The sequence below is a fragment of the Cervus canadensis genome, chromosome 7, assembly GCF_019320065.1.
Source record: "Cervus canadensis isolate Bull #8, Minnesota chromosome 7, ASM1932006v1, whole genome shotgun sequence".
Taxonomy (NCBI): domain Eukaryota; kingdom Metazoa; phylum Chordata; class Mammalia; order Artiodactyla; family Cervidae; genus Cervus; species Cervus canadensis.
The window spans coordinates 40,260,268-40,286,415 of NC_057392.1; positions in this window are offsets into that span (position 1 = coordinate 40,260,268).

The window sequence follows — 26,148 nt, forward strand, 5'->3', positions numbered from 1 at the left end:
TGGTGTTGGCATTCCTACTCTTATACATTTCTTCCCAGCTGGTTCCTATTTCTCTTTTCCTCCCTGTGTGTCTCCTTTCAACTATTATGTATACTCAACTCAGAATAATATTTCTGCAAAACTCTTAACATCTACCCATTTTCAGGAGCCTCTAGGGAGTAAGCACTCACCCCAGGAGCCTGAACTTCATTCCTACCAGCATTTTGATTTATCTGGGCCTATCTTCCAGGCAGGAGTCTACGGGAAAGATTTTTCTAATGTAGGAGAGAGGGGGGGTCACAATTAGGGAGGTGGCAGCAGCTTGCCTACACTATCTCTTGCTCCTGCTTTCTTCCAAAGGCCTCTTACCAGAGGGGAAATATTAATAAGCAGTGGCTGTAAAATCTCTATACGAAACACGGATGCCAGGCACCACTGCTGACTCCCAAAGCATAAGAGAAACTCAGCAGACTAAACAACAACCTGGACTGACCTCTATCTGGCCCAGAAGAGAAAATAATGGAAGACATGATCCATTGGTGCAGCAAGGTGTTTGGGAGCACATGGGACTCCATGGCAACTTCATAACCACATACTGGAGGAATAGAGTCAGTGTAGGGTAACTGGACTGGAATCCTTTAATTAAAATTCCCAACAGGGTGGCCCAGAGCAAAAACACTTGTGATCCTCAGAACATACAAGATCTTCAAATGTTAGAGGCCACTTAGGGCCTATCAACAATCATGCCAGCAGAGTGAGTTTCCAGGAGGATAATATCTAAACTGACAGTTAATCTTTCTTTCTGAATGGCATCAGAATAGATTCCTCAATTTCCATTAACTATTTTGCTGCTGTTCAGTTGCTAAGTCGTATCTGACGCTGTGACCCCTTGGACTGTAGCACATCAGGCTTCCCTGTCCTTCACCATCTCCCGGAGTTTGCTCAAACTCATGGCCATTGAATTGGTGATGCCATCCAACCATCACATCCTATAGTTAGGACTGCTTGATTTTTAAAGACATAAGGAAGAATACTGGAGTGGGTAGCCATTCCCTTCTCCAGGGGATCTTCCCAATCTAGGGATTGAACTCAAGTCTCCTGCATCATAGGCAAATTCATTACTGTCGGAGCCATCAGGGAAGTCCATACACACTCATTACAGTGTTTAGAAAGTCTATCAGAAAATTCTCCCTCTAACTAAAATTCCTCATGTTGCTCCCCAAGCCCATTTATAAGGCATCTTTTAGTTGCTCAAAAACAACTCCTTATTTTCTGCCTAATGCTATAAACTTTCCTCTTTCCCTAAAGAGTCTTCCTTTCACCATTTATCTTTTATGCTTCCACATCCTTTAGCACAAAAGATAAAATGGTAGCACTGGGTAGATACATCATCTAGCTACAGGAATCACAGGACCCAAAAGGCAGAGAGTCATCTGGAGTGGAAGTGGGAAGTGGGTGAGCTTGAAGTATCATAAAAATCAACTTGGAATTTGGAGTCAATGCTCTGCTTTGAGTCAGCCAATTTAGGCTTATTTGTTTGGCTGACGAATCTTAGAAAAATTAAAGACTGACTCACCATTACCTCGAGCAATGTTTTAACTGAGCAACCATAAATATAAATTTTAAAAATTGACTCATTTGTACATTTCCTGGAGCTTCATTCTACAAACTGTTTACTATGGAAACACAGACTTTTGAGTTGGATGAGACATTATTCCTTCACGGTCCTTCCCTGCAGAGGAATCTCTCTAGCTATACCCACAGGGGCCTGAAAATAGCTTAAATGTGTTCAGGGATCATGCAACCAATTCCATCCCAGAATAAATTCATTGTTAAAAAAGAAAGTCTCCCTGAACTTGAGTTCAAATACGCTTCCTTAAAATTTCTACCACTGGCCTTGGCTCCCTTGAAACATTAATACATCCTCTGCCTCCGGAGACCTTGTTCATTTCTTTTTCTTTTTAATCAGCAGTCACATCCCTCCTAAGATACGTCTTTAGGAAAAACAGTCCCTGTTGCTGCAACCACTTCTCTTATTTCATGATTTCAGAACCCTTAACCACCTCTGGATATTCTCTGGACAGTTACCTGGAACAAAAGTCAGTATGCCAAGACTATGGACGTTGTGTCTCAGCCAGCACAATCAAGCACTGCATCATCTATGCATTTATGCTTTGTTCCAGTCTTTATCACCAGTACATATAAAGTTGTCATAAAAAGTTAGTTAGATGTGAAAAAGTGATTTTCAGAGTAGGAAAGATGAATGACCAAAAATCATATAGAAAGATGTTCAACCTCATTACTAAGCAGGAAAATGCAAATTAAAATAAAAATGAAATATTATTTTAAACTGATCAGATTGGCAAATTTTAAAAGTCTGATGATAGAAGTGTTGGCAAGTGAAGTGAAGAAATGGCAACTTACATGCTGCAAGTGGGAGTATAAATGGGTTTAACCACTTTGGAGATAAACTTGGCACTATTTAGTAACGTTCAAGATACACATACCCTACAACTCAGAATTTCATCTCTTGTGAGGTTTATTACAAAAACTGCAAACAGGCTCACAGGAACTTTTGTCTATGCTGTAATTGTTAACATTATTTATAATATTAAAAAAGGGAGAGAAAAAAGAAAATAAGTTCTTTAGGAAGGGAATGGTTAAATGTATGTAACTATGCAGTGAAAAACTATGTAGCATTTAAAATGAACAGAACATGGACAAATCTTGAAGACATAAATGAAAAAATCTGTAGAAGGATTTTTACATTATAATATTATTTATATACTATTATATAATGTAAATATATATTATTCCACTTGTATATATTATTATTTATATTGTTTATAATTATTTATATATTTGTACATTGTAATATATATATATTTTTAAATAAATCAAGTTGTTGTTTGTACAGTGTTCTGTAAGCATACATATATCAGGGTGTAAAAATGTGGGTGGAAAAAATACCAGTGACTTCAGAGAAATATTTACCTCTAGAAAGAAGAAGAAAGTTGAAGAAGGGCAGAACAAGAACAATCTTTGAAAGTCTGTAGCATTTTATATCATTAAAAAAATTAAAGTAAATATGGCAAAATACTAACATCATTGAATTTAGATGTCATACAGTTGCCTAATAGTTTCTTTCTACTTTTCAGTACATTTGAAATACTTTATATTTTCAAATAATACACAAATTAGGAAACTGCACAAATGTATAGTCAATATGTAGATAAATCTATATCATATAACTCTCCTAGAGAAAACATTGTTGATATTTTATTTTTATCTGAATTTTTTTACATTTTATTTTGAAACAATTTTAGGCTTACAGAAGAGTTGCAAAAATAGTAGAAAGTGTTCATATAATTCCTTCACCCAGCTTCCCTTAATGCTAACAGTTTACAAAATCTTAATGTAATGATCAAATCAGGAAATTAACATAGGTAAAATACCATTAATGAAACTATCAACCTTAACTGAATTTTGCCAATTTCTTCTCTATTGTCATTTTTCTATTCCAGGATCCTACATTGCATTTAGTTGTGATTCCATGGTCTCTTCCAATCTGACAGTTCCTCAATCTCCACTTGTCTTTCACGGCATTAAGACTTTTGATATTTGTCTCTCATTTGGGGTTAGCCTAGTGTTTTCTAGTGATTAGACTGAGGTTTGTTGTTCAGTCACTCAGTCATGTCAGAATCTTTGAAACCCCATGGACTGCAGCATGCCAGGCTTCCCTGTCCTTCACCATCTCCTAGAGTTTGCTCAAACTCATGTCCATTGAGTTGGTGATGCCATCCAACCATCTCATCCTCTGCCATCCCCTTCTCCTCCTGCCTTCAGTCTTTCCCAGCATCAGGGTCTTTTCTAATGAGTCAGCTCTTTGCATCATGTGGCCAAAGTATTGGAGCTTCAGCTGCAGCATCAGTACTTCCAATGCCTTTTCATATGAATACCACAGAAGTAAGGCTGTGTCCTTCTCAGAACATCATTTCAGGGTGTACATGATGTTGGCAGGTGTTATTCCTGGTAATGCTAACCTTGAGCAGTGAGTTAGGGTGGTGTCTGTAGGGTTTCTTCATCATAAAATTACTGCTTTCCCCTTTGTAATTGATACACTGCATCAAACACTTTGACATTCTGCTAACATCCTATTTCCTCTGCAACTTTCACCCACTGATAGTAACATCCACGAGGAGATTCTGCTGCAACCATTATTACGGTGGTATTTGCCTGGTGGTGATTTTTTCCCCTCAATTTTTTTTTCCACCTCATTCATTCTTTTGGAATTCTTTTGTAATAAAGAACTATTATTTCTCTTATATTTATTTACATATTCAATTATAAACTTTGGATAAATATGACTCAATGACATTTATTAATTCTATGGATTATAATCCAATAGTACAATTACATATTCTGTTGGTCATATTGTCCCAGCTTTGGCCACTGATAAATCCTTCAGGTTGTCTCTTGTGTCCTTTTGACATTTTTCAGACACTTCTGATACCATAATGCTCATCTTGTATTTTTCCCTGCCCCTGCCCTATAATCAAGCACTTGTTTACTGAACTTTGGTTTCTTTTACTGAACAATGGCATTTAGAAAACTAGTATCACAGTTCTGGGTATGCCACGTCTTCCAAGGTTTGAGTGACAGAGCAGATTACCCTTAGTGAACAAAGGTTGGAAATATACATGTATGTTCAACAGCCTGAGTATACACACATATGTGGGCTTCCCAGGTGGCTCAGTGAGCAAAGGATCTGCCTGCAGTGCAAGAGACGCAGGAGAAATGGATTCAATTCCTGGTTCAGGAAGATCCCCTGAAGGAGGGCACAGCAACCCACTCCAGTATTCTTGCCTGGAGAATCCCATGGACAGAGGAGCCTGGCGGGCTACAGTCCGTAGGTCACAAAGAGTGGGATGCGACTAAAGTGACTGAGCACACACACACTCCATTATGTGAATATTGTTGAAGCTCTTTGCATTTCTTCATATCTTTTGAGCAAAGAACTGACTGCCCTTTGTTCCAGACAGTCTTTTCAGGCATGTTTGTATGGCCACCTGCCTTGAAACACAGAGACAGCATCTCCTCCAAACAAATGGGAAGGACGGTTATTTCCTATTACAAAAGATCCAGTTTCCCTAATCTCAGGGTTCCTCTTTTGTGCAGACATCACATGTACAGGTATTACCTGGTACTCTTTGCTTTGATTTGTGGGAATTGAGACACAAAAGAATAATGCCGGAAGCAATATTCAGCTATAATATTTGCTCTAAGTATTAACAGTAAACTGTCCTTCTTCTCTGACACAAGTCTTCCAGATTCCAAGAAACTGTGGCATGGCAGGCTAATTGGTTAACCTGCATGTAGGGTAAAATCTCAGATACTCACAGATCTTAACAGCTGTGTCATAATTTACCTACCACTATCCTTTATAGTGGAGCAGGAAATGGCAACCCACTCCAATATTCTTGCCTGGAAAATCCCATGGACAGAGGAGCCTGGCGGGTTCCAGTCCATGGGGTCATGAAGAGTCGGACACGACTGAGCGACTAACACATCCTATATAGAACAACGTAAGTAACATTATCCACATACCCCACCCCCCAGTAAAAGCTGCGGTAGTAGTGGTGGTTTAGTAGCTAAGTCGTGTCTGACTCTTGCAACCCCATGGACTATGGCTTGCCAAGCTCCTCTGTCCACAGGATTTCCAAGGCCAGAATGCTGGAGCGGGTTGCCATTTTCTCTTCCAGGGGGTCTTCCCAACCTAGGGATTGAACCTGCATCTCTTATGTCTCCTGAACTGCAGGCAGTTCCCTGCAATGTAGGCAGATTCTTTATCAATTGAGCCAAATATACGAGCATTTAAATACCACAGTTCATGAAACCTCTAGATCAAAGACAAAGGATTTTATTTCTCAATGCTCAGCAGTCAGCATGCGCTCCAGGTTTGCATTGGTTCCATTGCCCTGCAGGCCCGTGGGGGTAATATGTAATGACCCAGGTAGATCCTACACACAGAAAAGATTTGTGCCACATCTGAGGAAACTTGAACTTAGGGAACACAAATCTCTCACACTGAGTTGCAAGCATTCATAACAGATAATGTTTGAAATTGCCTGTTTCTCCATGATCTTATCAAAAGAATGTGTTATTACACTTTTTAATTTTTGCTAGTCTGATATGTAAGCAAAGATATATCACTTTTATTTAATTTCTGTTTCTGTATCAGTAAGCTTGAACATTTTCACATGACTGAGAGACATTTTTTGGTGAATTGTCTATTCACATCATTTCCCTATTTTCCATGAGGTTTCTGTTCCTTTGTCCCTCAAGTTTTAAAAGATCTTTATATATCATAAATAGTAGCTTTTGTCTGTGTATGTTGTGAATATTTTCTTCCTGTTTGTCAGCTGTCTTTTGATTTTGTTTATGGTGGTTTTGTCATGTAATTTTTTAATTTTTATATAGTCAAATTTACCAGCTTTTTACTTTCTTGCCTCTGGATTTTACTGGATAGTTAGAAAGTCTTTTGTTATCCTAAGAGGAAGAAGGAATTTGCCTGTATTTTCTTCTAGTATTTGTACGGTTTCCATTTTTGCATTTAGATTCCTAAGCCACTTGGAGTATATTCTTATGTACAGTGTGAGACACAGGCCTAACTTTATCCTTTTCAAAATACTCCTAGATACATTCATTTAAAAGTCTATCTTTGCCCAGTGACATGAGATGAAATCTCTATCATAATCTAAATCTCCATGTGCACTGTGAGTCTATTCCTGTGCATTCCATTCATACACTAGTCATATTTCTTTCTGGTTCTGTTAATGCAATTAAACATGGCTGAGATCATAAGGTATAAATAATTCTGTATACTCTTGTTCACTACACATTATAGTAGTTATAATACACATTATAGTAATTATGTTCTATAACATCATTTGAGACACTTACTTAAAATTATTTCAGGAGGTTTTGTAAAAACATAATGTTCTATGTTTTATGTTATAAATATAATTTAATTTACTTTAACATTGCTCACTTTTGGACATTAGATTACTTCAAATTTTATGCCATTATAAACAGGACTGAAATGAACAGACATTTGCTTCTTTATTAAACTTTTTATTTTGTCATAATCATAGATTCTTACAATATGCAGTTGTAAGAAATAATGCAGAGGGATCTCATGTGTCTTTACCCAGTTTTCCCAACTGTAATATCTTGCAGAACTACAGTACAAAATCACAGCCAGGATATCAATATTGCTACAGTCAAGATCCTGCACATTCCCACCCCTACAGGGATCCCTCATGCTGTCCTCTTATGGTTATACCCGCTTCGCCCCACCGGCCTCCCACACACACACTCCTTAAACCCTGGCAATCACCACTCTATTCTCCAGTTCTATAATTTAGTCACTTTAAGAACAAATGAGCCACACAAAGTAATATTTTGAGACTGGCTTTCTTTTTTTCCACACAGCATAATTTACTGAAGGTTCACCCAGTGTTACACATCAATCATTTGTTCTTCTATTGCTGAGTAGTATTCCGTGGTATGAATGTACCACAGTTTATTTAACCATTCATCACTGAAGTATATCTGGATTGTTCTCAATTTGAAACTATTACAAATAAGCCTCCTATGAACACTCATGTACAGATTTTTGGGGAACCTAAGTTTTTCCTTATCTTAGACAAATGCCTAAAAGTAAATTGTCCAAGGCTGCATGGTTATTTCACATTTTAAAGAAACTGCAACCATATTTCCCAGTGCCTGGGTCATTTTTCATTCCTACCAGCAAAGTATGAGTGATCTAGTTTCTTCACATCTTCACCAGCATTTGGTGTTGTGGGGTTTTTTGTTCGTTTGTTAGCTTTGTTTTTGTTTTTTGCCGTTATGTTGCACGTGTAGTGGTTTTCACTTGAATTTCCCTAATGACTAATTATGTTGAATATCTTTTCATGTATCTATTTGCCAGCTGTATATCCTCTTCAGTGGAATATCTGTTTATAGGCTTTTTGCCTATTTTCTGTTTGAATCATTTAATATTTTTAATGTTCAGACTCAGAATTCTTCATATATTTGAGGCAATAATTCTTTGTTGAATATCTGATCTCCAAATATATTCTCCAAGTCTGTATCCTGTAAAGTTTATACTTTATTATCCTCTGAACAGTTACTTTTCCAATTTCATTTTTTAAGACTTGTTGTCAAAAATTTTTTCTGCAACAATTGATATGACTTAATAATTTCCTTCTTTGGCTTTTGATATATTGAATTACACTGTTTTTGAATACTGAATCAGACTTGCCTTCTGGGAATAAACTCACTGTGATAATTCTTTTTATATATTGCTGAATTCATTTGCTAATATTTTGCTAAAGATTTTTCCATCTATATTCATGGGGGATACCAGTCTATAGTTGTTGGTTTTTTGTTTTTGATTTGTTTTGTTTTTTGTACTATCTTTTTCTGGTTCTGGTAACAAATAAATACTAGTTTCATAAAATGAGTTAAAAACTATTCTTTCTATTCCATTTCCTGGAAGAGATGGTATAGATAGTGTAGAATTGGTGTTATGGCTCAGCTGGTAAAGAATTCGCCTGCAACGCGGGAGACCTGGGTTTGATCCCGGGGTTGGGAAGATCCCCTGGAGAAGGGAAGCGCTACCCACTCCAGTATTCTAGCCTGGAGAATTCCATAGACTGTACAGTCCATGGAGTCACAAAGAGTCAGACACAACTGAGGGACTTTCACTACACTTCACTTCACAATGGCTATAGATTTCTCTAGGGAAACCACGTGGAGCTAGAGATTTCTTTTCTGAGAGTTTTTAAATTACAAATTCAATTTCCTTAATAGTTACAGAGCTATTTGAATTATCCATTTCATACTGGGTGAGTTTTGGCAGTTCACACTTTTTAAAGGAATTGGCCCATTTCATCTAAGTTGTCAAATTTATGTGTCCAGAGCTGTTCATAGTTTTCATTTTTATTCTTTTTATGTGTGCAGGATGTTCACTGATAGTCTGTTTCATTTCTGGTATTGGTTAATTTGTATATTTCCTCTTTCTGAATTTTTTAATCTTTCTAGAGATTTGTCAATATTAATGATCTTTTTTTTTTAAAAAAAAAAAAGGCCAACTTTCTGTTTCATTGACTTTCTCTGCTACTTTTCTATATTCAGTTTGATTGATTTCTGCTTTTATATTCATTTCCTTCTTTCTGCTTAATTTGGGTTTATTTTGTTCTTTTTTTCTAGGTTCCTGAGGCTTAGGTTGTTGCTTTGAGATGTTTCTTCTTTCCTAATCTAAGCATTTAGTGGTATAAATTTCTCTTTCAACCCTGCTTTAACAGTCTGCCATAAACTCTAATACAGTGTATTTGCATTTTTATGTAATTCAATGTAGTTTTTCCATGCCCATGAGACTTGCTTTTTGACACATGGATTATTTAGAATTATTCTGTTTAGTTTCCAAGTATCTGGATGTTTTTCAGTAACTTTTGTTACTGACTTCTACTTTGATTTCACTGTGATCACAGAACATTTTCTGTGTGATTTCAATTATTTAAAATATGTTGAATGTTGTTTTATGACCCAGATTATGGTCTATCCTCATACGTTCCATGAGAATTTGATAAGAATGTGTCTTTTACTATTGTACAGTACTGTTCTATAAATATCAATTAGATCCTAGTGGCTAATGGTGTTCTTGAGTTCTTCTGTCTTTGCTGACTTTCTGCCTTGTCTTTCAGTTAAGAGTAGACTTGTCCATTTAGCCTTTCAGTTCTGTTTGTGTCTCACATGTTTTGCAGCTCGACTGTTTGCTGCACTAACATTTAGGATTGTTATGTCTTCTTGGTAGATGGACTCATAATCAGTCATTTTAGATGACATCATGTTATAATGTCATTTATTTTCTGTGTCTTATAACTTTCCATGCTATAAAGTCTACTCTATCTGATATTGATATAGCCATACCTACTTTTTCAAGTTTGCATGATATATGTTTTTCCCATCTTTTTACTCTCAACCTACCTGTATCATTATATTTGAAGTAAAATTATATAGACAGCACAGAGTTAGGTCAGTTTTCTTTTTTCTTTTTAATCCACTCAGGCAATGTGTCTTTTAATTGATATACTTAGACCATTTACACTTAATGAAATGATTGATAACATCAGGGCTTAAGTTTTCCGTTTTATTATTTCACCTTGTTTACCCTAGTTTTTGTTTCTCCATTGTCTTTTTTCCAGCCTTCCTGTGAGTTACTTGAACATTTTTGGAATTCTGTTTTGATTTATACATAGTATTTGTGACTGCATCTATTGTATATCTTTGTTAGCAGATGTTCTAGTTACTACATTGTGTGTGTGTGTATGTGTATGTGTGTGCTCAATCATGTCTGACCCTCTGCGACCTGCCAGGCTCCTCTGTCCATGGGATTCTCTAGGCAAGAATACTACAGTAGGTTGCCCTTTCCTACTCTAGGGAATCTTCCTGACCCAGGGATCAAACCCACATCTCCTGCATTTGCAGGTGGATTCCTTACCATTGTGCCACCTGGGGGAGCTCTAGTTATTATATTATATATCCATAAACCATCATAATCCACTGGTGCTGACATTTTACCTGCTTGAGTGAAGTTTAGAAACACTCTCCCCTGACATTCCTTTGTCTCCCTTATTCATAGTATAATTGATGTAAATGTTTTCTCTACATACATTTAAATCCCATCAGCCAGTATTCTGACTTTTGCTTGTCAAACGTAAATACAACTTGAGAAAAATAAGGAAATTCTACTGTACTTACTCATTTCTGTTGATCTTTCCACTGCTCTTTCTTCATTTCTGATATTCCAAAATACCTTCTTTTAAAATTTTTTCTTTCTCTTTAGAGAGCTTCCCTAGTCATACTTTTGGTGATAAATTCTCTTAGGTAGGTCTTTTGGCGATGAATTCTCTTAGATTTCCTTCGTTTTAGAATGTCTTGATTTCCCCTTCATTCCTGAAGGATACATTTACTGATTATATAATTCTGAGTTGACTAGAAGTCTTTAGTCAACTAGAGTTGACGTCTTTTCTTCTAGAACTAGAAAAATATTGTGCCACTTCCTCTTGGCCTTCATGTTTTCTAATAAGAAATATGCCATCTTTTTAACCATTTCTCCCCTACAGAAAAGTTGTCACTTTTCTCTCACTATTTTTAAGATTTTCCCTTTGTTTCAGCTTTCAGAAATTTGATTATGATGTGTCTTGGTATAGATTTCTGTTTTGGGTTCACTCAGTTCCTTGAATCCTTCACTGAATTTGAGAAAAGTCAGCCATTATTTCTTTGAGCACTTTTTCAGCCCCATTCTCTTTCTCCTCTATTTCCAGGACTCCAATGACACAAATGTCATACTTTTGTTTAAGTCTTTCAGGTCCCTGAGATGCTGTCATTTTTACTTCAGTCTGTGTTTAGATTGAATAATTTCTATCATTCTGTCATCAAGTTTACTGATTATTTCCTGTGTCTCCTCTATTCTCTTATTCCTATTGAGTTCAACCACTAAGATTTTTATTTCAGTTATTATATTTTTCCATTCTAATTTTCCATTTAGTTCCTCTTAATATCTTCTATTTCTTTGTTGACATTTCCTATTGTTCCAAATGTGTTCATAATTGCTTCTTGAAGCATTTTCTGATGGCTGCTTGAAAATCTTTGACCGATCTCTGTCTCTTGGTAGTGGTGTCTGTTGACTGCCTTTTCATTCAGTTCAGATTTTCCTAGTTCTTGGCATGGTAAGTGATTTTTCTATTCAAACCTGTACATTCTGGATATTAAATAATAAAACTCTGGATAAATATATCTTATTGAGCTTATATTCATTTTAGTATTAGTTATTTAAGGTCAGCTATAAAAAATGGATCCTATATTTTTACATATGGCACACTAATTCCCCATAACCATTTACAACTTTTTTCAGAACTATTTTTTAGAAACTCTTATGTAATCACAGCTAAGTACCTACTACAGGGCACTAAATTCTAGACTGACATACAATACCCTCAGATTTTGAGGCTGACAGGTCAGCCTTATTCAGATAATTACTGCTATGGTCTGAAAATTCATATGTTGAAATCCTAACCTTCAAGGTAAAAGCACAGGGAAGTGAGGCCTTAGGGAGGTAATTATGTTATGAGAGCTGAGCCCTCACAACTGGGATTAATACCCTAATAACAGAGACCTACACAAATTCCTTGTCCCTCCCATAACGTGAGGACACAGTGAGAAGATGGGTTCATACCAGGACCACACCAATCAGTGCTACAATCCTAGACTTCCCAGGTTCTGGGACTTTGAGAAACAAATGTGTGTTATTTACAAGCCACCCAGTCTCTGATATTTCGTTATAAGAGCCCAGACAAACGAACAAGGAAACAATGTGATTTCTGCATACTTTGAGGGATTGAAACAATAGGACTGACAAGGCCAAAGTAAATCCTCCAGGGGCTAATCAATACCAACAGTGACAATATCCTATAAGAAGTCTTCTCTGAGGACACTGAGGAAAGCCCTACCACCTCACCACAGGGGAGTCCTGACAGTCTCAGGGAATTTCATGTATCTGGTGGGATTCAAGGTAGAGCTACACTGAAGAAAAGATTAAAACATGGAATCTTACGACTAAATTTTGGAAAGGGCAGTTTTAAGTTTATAACCAATCACCACCAAAAACATATGATACCATGTCAGATCACTGCAAAGTATATGTATACAGTATAATTTAAGCTATTAGAAGCCTGCCCCATCAGATCACTATGTGAGCAGAATAGTAAAATATACCTGTTTTTCATGTTAGTCCACTGGAGTCAGGAAAAAAGATGCATTTTAGATGATGTAAGCCATGATTCAGAAAACAGCATATGTGCCCTGGAAATGAACTTAGATTCCATAACCTTGGAAAACGTACAAGTCCACATCCCTTGATTCTATGTCTCCCTTTCCGGGCTCTCCGCGCCCCCTTTACATTTATCCATTATGCTCCCTCTCTACTCTTTGTCTTCCTTAACTCTCCCAGATCATCCTTCCAGGAAGGCCACCCCTTCTTCCTGGTAACAGTTCAAACTTCCTTCCTGACTACTCTTAGTGGCCAACAAGATGACTCTATCTTAGGATGTGATGACTTGGTTACTGGGCTCCTTGAAAACTGGCATTTTTGAGTATCCACATTTCCACATATGGGCCACAATACACTATTACCCCTCAAAGTAAAGACAGTTCAAATCACATGTGCTTGTGGAGAGTTTTATCTTACACAAACAGATGTGATGAGATGGAGATATTAACATGTTGGTATTCACCACTTTCCCCTCAGGTTACTGAGCTTTTTCTCTCAGTTCCACTCTGTAAAGAAAGAGCCAAAGCTGCTAGGAAAGTTATCACAAGAAAAGCCATTAGGAGAATAATTGTAATTATCAGGGACATTGTGTACGCAGTGGGGACTGAATAAAGAAGCATTATCAGGTTGGGCTGGATGGAGAGCTTTGAAGTATTAAAAAGTAACGGACTCCAAGTGTGGAGTATTAGAAAATAGAACAAAACATTCCAGTTGAAGATGCCAAGATTCCTCAATATTTAAGATAGATATTGAATAAGCATCAAAATATATCTCTAGGTATTGATTTTAAAAATGCAAAACTACTCTGGTACCAGAGCTACACTACTGAGATCACAACTTTATAAATATTGCATATTTATTAAAGCAATCCTATCTCCAGAGTATTATTTGGGAAGGGAAAGCAGTATTTCTCTTAGAACACAGAGTATTGGGGAGATCTAATACCATTCCTATTAAACCATTAAATCCTTGAGATCAGGGCATCTGTCATATTTTTCCCACTTTATTGAGATATAATTGACATATAACATTGTGTAAATTTAAGCTGTAAAACATGATGGTATAATACACTGATACAAGGAGTCCATCTTATTAAAAACTACATTTCCAGTCCTTCATACATAGCATTAACCCCTGGTACACAGCGGGTGTCTTGTAAAATGTCTGGTGAATGAATGACCTATGAACCTCATGTGCTAGCTCCTAGCTAAATTCTCTGAGTGGTTTAGGAAAATAGGACCAGCCCATTCTTTGTGGATAATAAACATCACCTCCACCAAGAGAATCTTTGCTGCAAGGATTGCAATTCAACCCCTTCAGTTCAGACCAGACCATCCATTACAATCATTCCCTGATGCCCAGAGAAGAAAAGAAAGTGGATCCCCCACTAGGAGCCAATTTAGACATCTGAGAATAAAACAGGTTTAAGACGTTTAAATAACAGGTTTATAATAATCCTAAGAAAACAGACTTCAGAATTGCCTAAGAAACTTTGAAATGTCCAAATATTAGAGAGATGAAAGCCTGGCCCACAGCAGTGGAAATACAGTCAAAAGGCTTAAAGACAGAGACAGGGTTAATTCATGCAGTTTACATTCCTGTAAATGCTATTTATTTTTATACACACCTGAAGAAAAATTTGTGTGTACTTCCTTATGATAATTCTCTAGTTCGCTGTGGATATAATAATGAATAAAGCACTATACTTTGCTAAGGGGAGTTAGAACATTATTTACACATAATTCAATAAATAAAAATCTGCAAGAAAATTGGTGCTAGAATAATGAAAGCCCATAACCCATACAAAAGGCTTTTATTCTTTAGGCTTCCTCTTTATAGGATGAAGCTGGTTTGCTGAACAATTATAGGCAAGCTAAGGAAGGAAGGGAGGAAAGGAAGGAAGAGGGGAAGGGGAAAAGAGAGGGGACAGAGTGGGAGTAAGGAGCAGAAAAAGGATGAAGGCATACATTACTGGCAATACTGCAAATTAAATCCTCTGAGTAACTGATATTGATAGAAGCAACTAAAACATTGGATTAAAAAGTACACAGAAATACATTTTCAAGCACACTGCTGAAGTGACAAAAAGAATTCACAGAGCCCAAAAACTGAAGTGACATCAGGAATCCTGGAAAATAAGTAAGCACCAGGACTGGATTTTTCCTTGAAGCCTCTTTGCTTGAGACCTAAAGACCCTAAGCTTCTGCATCATCTGCCACGTGAGCAGTGGGAATGGGGAACATGGGATAAAACCTCAAGTACCCAAAAGCACCTCCCTAGAGAGAGGATAGATGAGAAACTAAGCCTGCCAGACAGCAAAGATTATCACCACTCTCGGTTCTGAAACCGGAGAGAGGTGAAGAAATATACCTGAATATCTGTAACAAGCGAGCCACATGGGTTTTTTTGGTCTATATTCATGGTATCTGAAAAAACACTGAGAGAATTTGATTTAAATTGATCCCAGTTTGGTAGACACCCTGGGTCCTTGGATGAAAGTGTAGTTTAACTATACACAGATGCACACACACATACACACACAGAGATAAAAAGTTTCATTGACTGAAGAGCAGCAGAAAAAAAGCAAGAGTCTGTCCACATACAAGCCAACAAACACTTCAAATACAATTCAGACACAGAGCATATATTACTTAGGTTTATTAAGTGCTTAGAAACAGAAGAGAAACTTGAAAACATAAGCAGGAAAACAACCAATACGACTTTAAAACTCCACAAAGGGAGGACAAATTAAACAGCAGATTAGAAACAGAGGAGAGAACAATTTTATGGCTCAGGGTAAAGAAGGGTTTCTTAGACAAAAGTTTAAGCCCAAAAACCTATAATAATAAAATCCTATCTTCATAAAGCATTTTCTATATGCCAGGCATTACTTTGCTAGTGTGTGAGATGAGTGCAATTGTGCGGTAGTTTGAGTGTTCTTTGGCATTGCCTTTCTTTGGGATTGGAATGAAAACTCACCTTTTCCAGCCCTGTGGCCACTGCTGAGTTTTCCAAATTTGCTGGCATATTGAGTCCAGCATTTTCACAGCATTGTCTTTTAGATTTGAAATAGTTCAACTGGAATTCCATCACCTCCACTAGCTTTGTTCATAGTGATGCTTTCTAAGGCCCATTTGATTTTGCCTTCTAGGATGTCTGGCTCTAGGTGAGTGATCACACCATCTTGGTTATCTGGGTCATGAAGATCTTTTTTGTGTGGTTCTTCTGTGTATTCCTGCCACCTCTTCTTAATATCTTCTGCTTCTATTAGGTCCATACCATTTCTATCCTTTATTGTGGCCATCTTTGCATGAAATGTTCCCTTGGCATCTCTAATTTGCTTGAAAGGATCTCTAGTTCTTTCCCATTCTATTGTTTTCCTCTATTTCTTTGCATTGATGGCTGAAGAAGGCTTTCTTATCTCTCCTTGCTATTCTTTGGAACTAGGAATTCAAATGGGTATATCTTTCCTTTTCTCCTTTGCCTTTAGCTTCTCTTCTTTTCACAGCTATTTGTAAGGCCTCCTCAGACATTTTGACTTTTTGCATTTCTTTTTCTCGGGGATGGTCTTTATCACTGCCTCCTTTATAATATTACAAACCTCTGTCCATAGTTCTTCAGGCACTCTGTCTATCAGATCTAATCCCTTGAATCTATTTGTCACTTCCACTATAATCGCAAGGGATATGATTTAGGGCAAACCTGAATGGTCTAGTGGTTTTCCATACTTTCTTTATTGAAGTCTGAATTTGGCAATAAGGAGTTCTTGATCTGAGCCACAGTCAGCTCCTGGTCTTGTTTTTGCTGGCTGTGTAGAATTTTTCCATCTTTGGCTGCAAAGAATATGGTCAATCTGATTTCAGTATTGACCATCTGGTGATGTCCATGTGTAGAGTTTTCTCTTGTGTTGTTGGGAGAGGGTATTTGCTATGGCCAATGTGTTCTCTTGGCAAAACTCTGTTAGCCTTTGATCTGCTTCATTCTGTACCCCAAAACCAAATTTGCCTGTTATTCCAGGTAGCTCTTGACTTTTGCATTCCAGTCCCCTATAAAGAAGACATATTTTTGGGTGTTAGGTCTAGAAGGTCTTGTAGGTCTCCATAGAACCATTCAACTTTAGCTTCTTCAGCATTATTGGTCAGGGCATAGACTTGGATTACTGTGATATTGAATAGTTTGACTTGAAAACAAACAGAGATCATTCTGTTGTTTATATTTTGGACTCTCTTATTGACTGTGATGGCTACTCCATTTCTTCTAAGGGATTCTTGCCCACAGTAGTAGATATAATGGTCATCTGAGTTAAATTCACCCATTCCAGTCCATTCTAGTTCACTAACTACTAAAATGTCAATGCTCACTCTTGTCATCTCTTGTTTGACCACTCCAATTTGCCTTGATTCATGGACCTAACATTCCAGGTTCCTATGCAATATTGCTCTTTATAGCATCGGACTTTACTTCCATCATCTGTCACATCCACAACTGGGTGTTGTTTTTGCTTTGGCTCTGTCTCTTCATTCTTTCTGCAGTTATTTCTCCACTCTTCTCCAGTAGCATATTGGGCACCTACAGACCTGGGGAGTTCATCTTTCAGTGTCATACCTTTTTGCCTTTTCATACTGTTCATGGGGTTCTCAAAGGCAAGAATACCAAAGTGGTTTGCCATTCCCTTCTCCAATGGAACAGGTTTTGTCAGTACTCTCCGCCATGACCCATTCATCTTGAGTGGCCCTACAAGGCATGGCTCATAGTTTCATTGAGCAAGACAAGGCTGTGGTCCATGTGATTAGTTTGGTTAGTTTTCTGTGACTGTTGTTTTCACTCTGTCTGCCCCCTGATGGATAGGGATAAGAGGCTTATGGAAGAGGAAACAGAGATCAAATTGCCAACATCCACTGGATCATCAAAAAAAGCAAGAAAGTTCCAGAAAAACATCTACTTTTGTTTTATTGACTATGCAAAAGGCTTTGACTGTGTGGATCACAACAAAGTGTGGAAAATTCTTAAAAAGATGGGAATACCAGGCACCTGACCTGCCTCCTGAGAAATCAAGAAGCAACAGTTAGAACTGGACATGGAACAACAGACTGGTTCCAAATCAGGAAAGGAGTACATCAAGGTTGTATCTTGTCACCATGCTTATTTGACTTATATGCAGAGTATATCATGCAAAATGCCAAGCTGGATGAAGCACAAGATAGAATCAAGCTTGCCAGGAGAAATATCAATAACCTCAGATGTGCAGAAGACACCACCCTTATGCCAGAAAGTGAAGAAGAACTAAAGAGTCTCTTGATGAAAGTGAAAGAGAAGAGTGAAAAAGTTGGCTTAAAGCTCAACATTCAGAAAACTAAGAGCATGGTATCTGGTCCCATCACTTCATAGCAAATAGATGTGGAAACTATGGAAACAGTGAGAATTTTTATTTTGGGGGGCTCCAAAATCACTGCAGATGGTTATTGTAGCCATGAAAATTAAAAGACACTTGCTCCTTGGAAGAAAAGCTATGAACAACCTAGATAGCATATTAAAAAGCAGAGACATTACTTTGCCGACAAAGGTCCATCTAGTTAAGGCTATGGTTTTTCCAGTAGTCAGGTATGGATGTTAGTGTTGGACTGTCTGGAGGCCAGAGAATTGATGCTTTTGAACTGTTGGAGAAGACTCTTGAGAGTCCCTTGGACTGCAAGGAGATCCAACCAGTCCATCCTAAAGGAAATCAGTCCTAAACATTCACTGGAAGGACTGATGCTGAAACTGAAACTCCAATACTTTGGCCACCTTTTGTGAAGAACTGACTCATTGGAAAAGACCCTGATGCTAGGAAAAATTGAAGGCAGAAGGAGAAGGGGACAACAGAGGATGAGATAGTTGGATGGCATCACCAACTCAATGGACATGAGTTTGAGTAGCCTCTAGGAGTTGGTGATGGACAGGGAAGCCTGGCATGCTGCAGTCCATGGGGTCACGAAGAGTTGGACACAACTGAGCAACTGAACCGACTGACTGATATGCCAGGCACCATTATCGGCATTTTACTTGTATAATCTCATTTAATCCTCCCAAGAGACCCTTGAGGTAGACACTTTTATTATCCCCATTTCACAGATGAGAAAACTGAAGCACTAACACATTAAGTAGCTTCCCCAAAGTCACACAGCTAGTAAATGGCAGTGCTGTGATTTGAATCCAGGCAGCCTGGCTCCAGAGTCTGTGCCTTTAGGTAAAGATATCCAAATTTAGGTAAAAATTTCGGTAAAGATATACACATCAAAATTTTAAATTTTAATTGGCAGAGCACAGATGATTTTTAGGGCAGTGAAAATATTCTATATGGTACAATGGTACATGAATGTCATTATAAATTTGTCTAAACCCACAGATAGAATGTATAACATCAAGAGTGAGCCCTAATGTAAATGAGGGGCTTTGGGTGATAATGTATGTTTATCAATTGTAGTAAATGCACACTGTGGTGGGGGATGTAGACAGTGGGGGAGGGAGGCTATGGGGAAAATGGGGAGGGGGTATAGAGGAGTTTTCTGTACTTTCCTCAAATTTTACTATAAACCTAAAACTGCTCTAAAACCAAACCTACAATATTTTTTCATCAGCCACCATAAAAAAAATTAAAAACAAACAAATTGGGAGAAGATATTTCCAACATATTTAATTATCAACCTACTGGTACTCAGATTCAATATGAAACTTTTCAAGTCAAAGCTGGCATTGAGCCATTTATGTTTTGCTGGTCATTTTCCAAATAAGAGCCTAACCCTGTGGATATCACCATAGGTTAATTTCCATAACTCCCTTCATTCAAGTTTAATTTCCATCAGAAACCAAGTTTACCTTCAGAAGGGGTATTGTGCACTCTGGCCACTAACAATAGCCTTTGCATTTGAAAATCCCTGTCCTCAAATTTTCTTTAAAACTCATATGGGAGCTTCCCTAGTGGTCAGAGGGTAAAAAATCTGCCTACAATGTGGGATACCCAGGTTCGATCCCTGGATCAGAAAAAGCCCCTGGAGAAGGGAATGGCTACCCACTCCAGTAGTCTAGCCGGGAGAATCCCATGGACAGAGGAGCCTGGCAGGCTGATATAGTGAACACATTTCTCAGAATCCTGAACAGGAGACACAATAAGCAAGCAGTGATATTATAAAGACTGGATTATGACTCTACCAGTCACTTGCTCTATGAAAGAGGGCAAGTTACTTAAACTCTCTGTGCCTCAGCTTCCTTGTATGGAAAATGAGGCAGTCAACAACTATGTCACAGGAGCACTGTAGGAATGGAGTCAGTGGATTAGATAAAAGAGCATATTCTGGGAGTTCCTCAAAAGATGATATTTAAAAATTATCATATGACTCAGTGATTCCACTCCTACGTATATATCCAAGAGAAATGAAAACATGTGTCCACACAAAACATGTACACGCATGTTCATGATAGTACTATACATAACAGCCAAAAAGTGGAAGGAACCCAAATGTATACCAACTGAAGAATAAACAAAATGCATGTTATGCATGCAATGTGATATTATCCTACAGCAAAAAATGAATGGGGAAAATGAAGCACTGATTCAAGCTATGGCATACAGGGATTTTGAGAACACTATGCTAAGTAAAGAAAAGCCATTCACAAAAGGCCACACGTAAACCAGATGTTCAGAGTAGACAAATCCATACAGACAGAAAGTAGTTTAGTGATTGCCCAGGGGCTTGGGGCAGGGGAGAATGGAAAGTAACACTAAAGGTACAGGGTTTATTTTGTAGTGATAAAATGTTCTAAAGTTAGATATGGAGATGGTCATGAAATTCTGTGAATACACTATAATCCACTGAATTGGAGACCTTAAAATTGTGACTTTTATGATGTGTAAATTATAGCTCAATAAAGTGGTTATTCTTAAGAGAACATACCTTGATACACGGTAAGTGCTCGGCAGCTATTTGGTTGCTGTTTGTCTATCTATACATCTTCTAGCACCCCTAAATTGTTTTGACCAATCAAGATTTTTTCAATTAACAAAGAAAGTTATGGTTTCAAAAAGCCATATGGCATAAAGGGCTCAAGAGAAAGACCCAAGAAGACCCTCATTGAGGGAAAAGGAGAGACCCCTGTACTCTAGTGCTTGGAGATTGGGGAGGATCCTGGGGTGTGGTAAGCTCCAGTGTGATTGGAGAACTGTAAGAGCAGACTTGTGGGCATGCACAGCAGGTATCAGTCTCCTCAGCAGTTATGAGAGCAGTAAATTAAACTAGCCACATTCCTTCCCCAGCCAGATGTGGGTCCCACTCTGTGCACTGTCTCATTTAATCCTCACCACTCTCCTGGGGGTTTGGTTCTATTCCTACCCCCATTTTTCAGATGACAAAACCAATGTAGGGAACAGTTATCTCCAGAACCCACCCTCTTCACCACTGTCTTGCCACCTGCCACACAGTCCCTGGACCTAAGAAATTCTTCCCATAATAATTATAGTAATAGTAGTATTATATATAGTAATATATATAGTATATATATATATAATATATCTAGTAATATATATAGTAGCATATAAGCTTACTATACTTGAGGTGATATTCTAATGGTTTTACATATATTCAAGCATTTAGTTATCACAACATCATTGAAATGTAGTACCATTTTCAGATGACACAACTGAGGCACAGAGAGAGAAGAAGACAAACCCAAGGCCACACAGCAGGAAGACAGCATATGATCCATAGAGCCTGCCTACTAGAGTCTGTCCTCTCAGTCAGTGATGTATTGCTTCTCTAGCTGACAAAGTAGTACTGGCTTTGTCCCCAAAACTTGTCTAAATTCTCAATATATATTTTTTTTAATCTTCAGAACAATGCTCTGAAATAGACATTATGAAAAGCTATATTTAAATAGAAGAAATTAAGTATAGAGTAGTAACTACTCTGTACAAGTATATTCACTGAACAAGTTTCAAAACCAAGGTAATTAGATTCATGCCAAGGTAACTTGGCCTTGAAGTCTGGGCCCTTAACCACGACTTCATACTCCCTTGGTAGTGAACAAATTCCTGGAACTAGAGACTACTTTTATCATCATGCAACTGGAGATAAAGCTAATGCTGAAATACTCAGGAAAGTCTAAACCAAAATAAAATAATCCAAATAAACAAAAACAAAACAATCTTTCACCTGTAGGTATAAGGAAGGGATCACTGGACATTATCGGAGGACCCTGGAAAAGGGTGGGAAGGATACATGCTTCTCCCAACCTCATGCTTTGACTCTGCACTGTGGTGCCCCCTGAGATCCTCTGGACAATATATCCATTCTGCATTAACAAGATGATTGGTAGAGTTCATGAAAACCCCAGGCTAGTGACTCCAGCTCTCCCCTATTATTCAGTAGCCTTCCATCCCACATGCCTCCAAATTCAAGCAGAGCAAGCTATGCCCACCATCCTGTGCAGGTTTCAAGGCTAGCTAGCCCTACACACACGCATACCCTGTTCTGGCACAGACTTGAAAAGGGCCTAGGAACCTCCCTCTCTGCTGCTCAGAGAGCACTTGTTCAAAGCAAGCCAGGGGTCTTAGCCCACATTCTTGCCCTGACACTCAGGAGCAGCCATTGTTCCCATTTATAGAGCTAGGGGAATAATCCACTTAGCCATTACTCTGTCATCCAACAGTCTTTCCAATGCCATGCTTTTTCCTCACTTCTCCTGTCATCAACCCTTGGGCTATTTCTTTGCACCTCCATTCCCAGATGTGAATGTGATTATTAGATATATAGTAAAAATACATTGTGCTATTGTACTTTTTAGCGCTATAGTCCATGAAGTTTCACACATTCAAGCTGATTTTAGAAAAGCCAGAGGAACCAGAGAATCAAATTGCCAACATCCGCTGGATCATCAAAAAAGCAAGAGAGTTCCAGAAAAACATCTATTTCTGCTTTATTGACTATACCAAAGCCTTTGACTGTGTGGATCACAATAAATTGTGGAAAATTCTGAAAGAGAGGGGAATACCAGACCACCTGACCTGCCTCTTGAGAAATCTGTGTGCAACAGTTAGGAACTGAACACAGAACAAAAGACTGGTTCCAAGTAGGAAAAGGAGTACGTCAAGGCTGTATATTGTCACCCTGCTTGTTTAACTTACATGCAGAGTACATCATGAGAAATGCTGGGCTGGATGAAGCACAAGCTGGAATCAAGATTGCTGGGAGAAATATCAATAACCTCAGATATGCAGATGACACCACCCTTATGGCAGAAAGTGAATAACTAAAGAGCCTCTTGATGACAGTGAAAAAGGAAAGTGAAAAAGTTGGTTTAAAGCTCAACATTCAGAAAACTAAGATCATGATATCCAGTCACATTACTTCATGGCAAAAAGATGTGGAAACAGTGACAAACTTTATTTTGGGGGGCTCCAAAATCACTGCAGATGGTGACTGCAGCCATGAAATTAAAAGACGCTTACTCCTTGGAAGGAAAGTTATGACCAACCTAGACAGCATATTAAAAAGCAGAGACATTACTTTGTCAACAAAGGTCTGTCTAGTCAAGGCTATGGTTTTTCCAGTAGTCATGTATGGATGTGAGAGTTGGACTATAAAGAAAGCTGAGGGCCAAAGAATTGATGCTTTTTAACTGTGGTGTTGTAGAAGACTCTTGAGAATCCCTTGGACTGCAAGGAGATCCTAAAGGAAATCAGTCCTTAATATTTATTGGAAGAACTGATGCTAAAGCTGAAACTCCAATACTTTGGCCACCTGATGTGAAGAGCTGACTCATTGGAAAAGACCCTGATGCTGGGAAAGATGGAAGGCAGAAGAAGGGGATGACAGAGGATGAGATGGTTGGATGGCATCACTGACTCAATGGACATGAGTTTGAGTAAACTCTGGGAGTTGGTGATGGACAGGGAGACCTGGCGTGTTGCAGTCCATGGGGTCGCAAAGAGTCAGACACTACTGCAGGACTGAACTGAACAGTTTTAAGTTTGGGGAGAAGACTGACATTACTGATTAAAATGAAGTCTTGGTATCCTACAAATGTCATCCAGGGCTCTGAAGATCAGCCATTTAGCAGCTTGCCAGTATACATCCATCCAAAACAAATTATAGATGGTACATTTGTCCTCATGGACTACCAGTTATACTCACCTGCATATATGTCCTAAAAACAGATATACAGTCTCAGAAATGCACACATTCCCAACAATGACACAGATTCGCACACCAACATCAGCAACTTTGTAAGGAGGCCTTATCCTTCTCATCAGTTTTTCTCTTGGTGCCAGCACAGATTCACAAGTCGCAGTCAGCAGCAGTACTATCAAAATGTATTTTTAAGTCCATTGTGTTGTTTTGACAAACTAAACGATTAATTAACAGCAATCTAACAAACAGATCTCTACTTACAGCTTAGAGTGAAAGAAACACACAGATTGCCATAACCGTTCTACTGTCACCATTACGGAGGAAGAATACCACCTAATTAATTATAATTGATCACAAAGATTAGATTCAAATTCCAGTAACAGGGCAGAAGAAGCCCAAACTGAGGAAATAAGTCAGAAAACTATTCTCTGAATCCATAATGAACCAACAAGCTTTGGAGATAAACAGATTTGTTTTAACTTTAGTTTTTAAAAAATAATTTGAGAACATTCAGAGGCCTTTGGAGAGAGACTACAAAGTGGGAGCAGGGGTAGAGCCCAAAGTAGGGAAGCACTGATTCAAGTGAATGCTAGGAGTTCTCATCTCTGACTCGGCACTAAAAATCTGTCAGGTGTTCACCAAGGTAGGGGTTAGGCACAGGATGTGCGTAAGTCATTCTGCAAAGGTGGCCCTGACTGATACTTCCTATTGACCGTATACTTCTGGACCCAAAGGCACGTCCCTGTGAGCTGGAAGATTCTCCGCAGACTTCTCTTACCTACCTTTCCTTCCCAACATCTACTGCCCCTTCCTCTGATTACAGAGGCCCCTCCCCTGGCCACAGTCATGACTGAGCAAGACAGTGGCCCTCATCTCATCTCCCTACTCCCCAGCCCTGGAGCAGTGTTCAAGCTAAGGAGAGGACTCAAGACCCAATCCAGGCCCACGGAAGGTCTTCTGGAAGGTCTGAAAAACCAGAGCTTGCAGAGAGAAGTCCGGTCTCTTACTCAACCCCCTTTCTTCTTTGGTTGTGAGGCTGCAAACAGGTGAACTGCATGAGGGCTGTAGAGAGTGGAGACAGATGTGGAGAGTGGAGACAGATGGGGAGTGTGGACCCAGCTCCAGACAGTGGGTGCTCAGCACTGCCGCAGTTCCCAAGCATTCATTCGGTTCGTCTTTCCCGATTTTGCTTTACTAGTTCAAGGTGGGTTCTAAGAAAACCCCAACACTATGTTGGGAAGTCGGGTAAAACCAGAAACTCCTCAAATAAAAGGATGTCCAACTATAGAAATAGTCTGATACAGAACTGGAGCCACTCTGGACCAGACAGAAGCTTTTCACAAATTCTTGGCATGGCTGCTGGAATTCACTTCCCAAACAGACTACACTGAAGTTGCAGATCTTACAATTGAGACTGGATGGTGGAGACAGCCTGAACTTCATAATGGAAAAGATCTGGCTACAAGTTGTGATTCCTTGATCTTGACCAAGTGCCTTAACCTTTCTGAACCATAGTTCCTCCATTCATAAAATGGGAATGATTATCCATCATTAGGGTTTGTGAGGATTAAATAAGATAATGCACAAAGAGAAAATAAATAATACTGTCTTGAACAATATATATGGACTCACAGCTTACCTGCAAGCATCAGTCTGCCCTTATTGGCACCTTCTTCCTCTCTCTGAAAAGCTGAGCAGGATAACATATATCCACTTTCTCCTGGTACAAGAGAACATAGCAGATGAGTAATTAGAAGCTAAAATTCTACCCCCTCTATAAAATATTAAAATCTGATTTTAGCTTAGAGCTTGTTGGATTTGGTAGATGTACAAGAAATGTTCATGCATTTATTAATGTAGTTGGTTGTACTAATAGTGACCTCACTCATTTAAAATAACTTGGGAGAAAGCCCAACCCAATATGGGATAATTTTTTAAAGTATACTTTAATTAGTTTCAAACATATTCAGTAACTGAAATAACCTCTGAAAAGAATTGCCTGGGAGAATTGATTATGTGATATAGTGACAAAAATGATTATAGACAGTATATCAAAAGTTGGTACACAAAATACCAGGTTAACTCTTGTCATCTACAGTGGAACCAAAA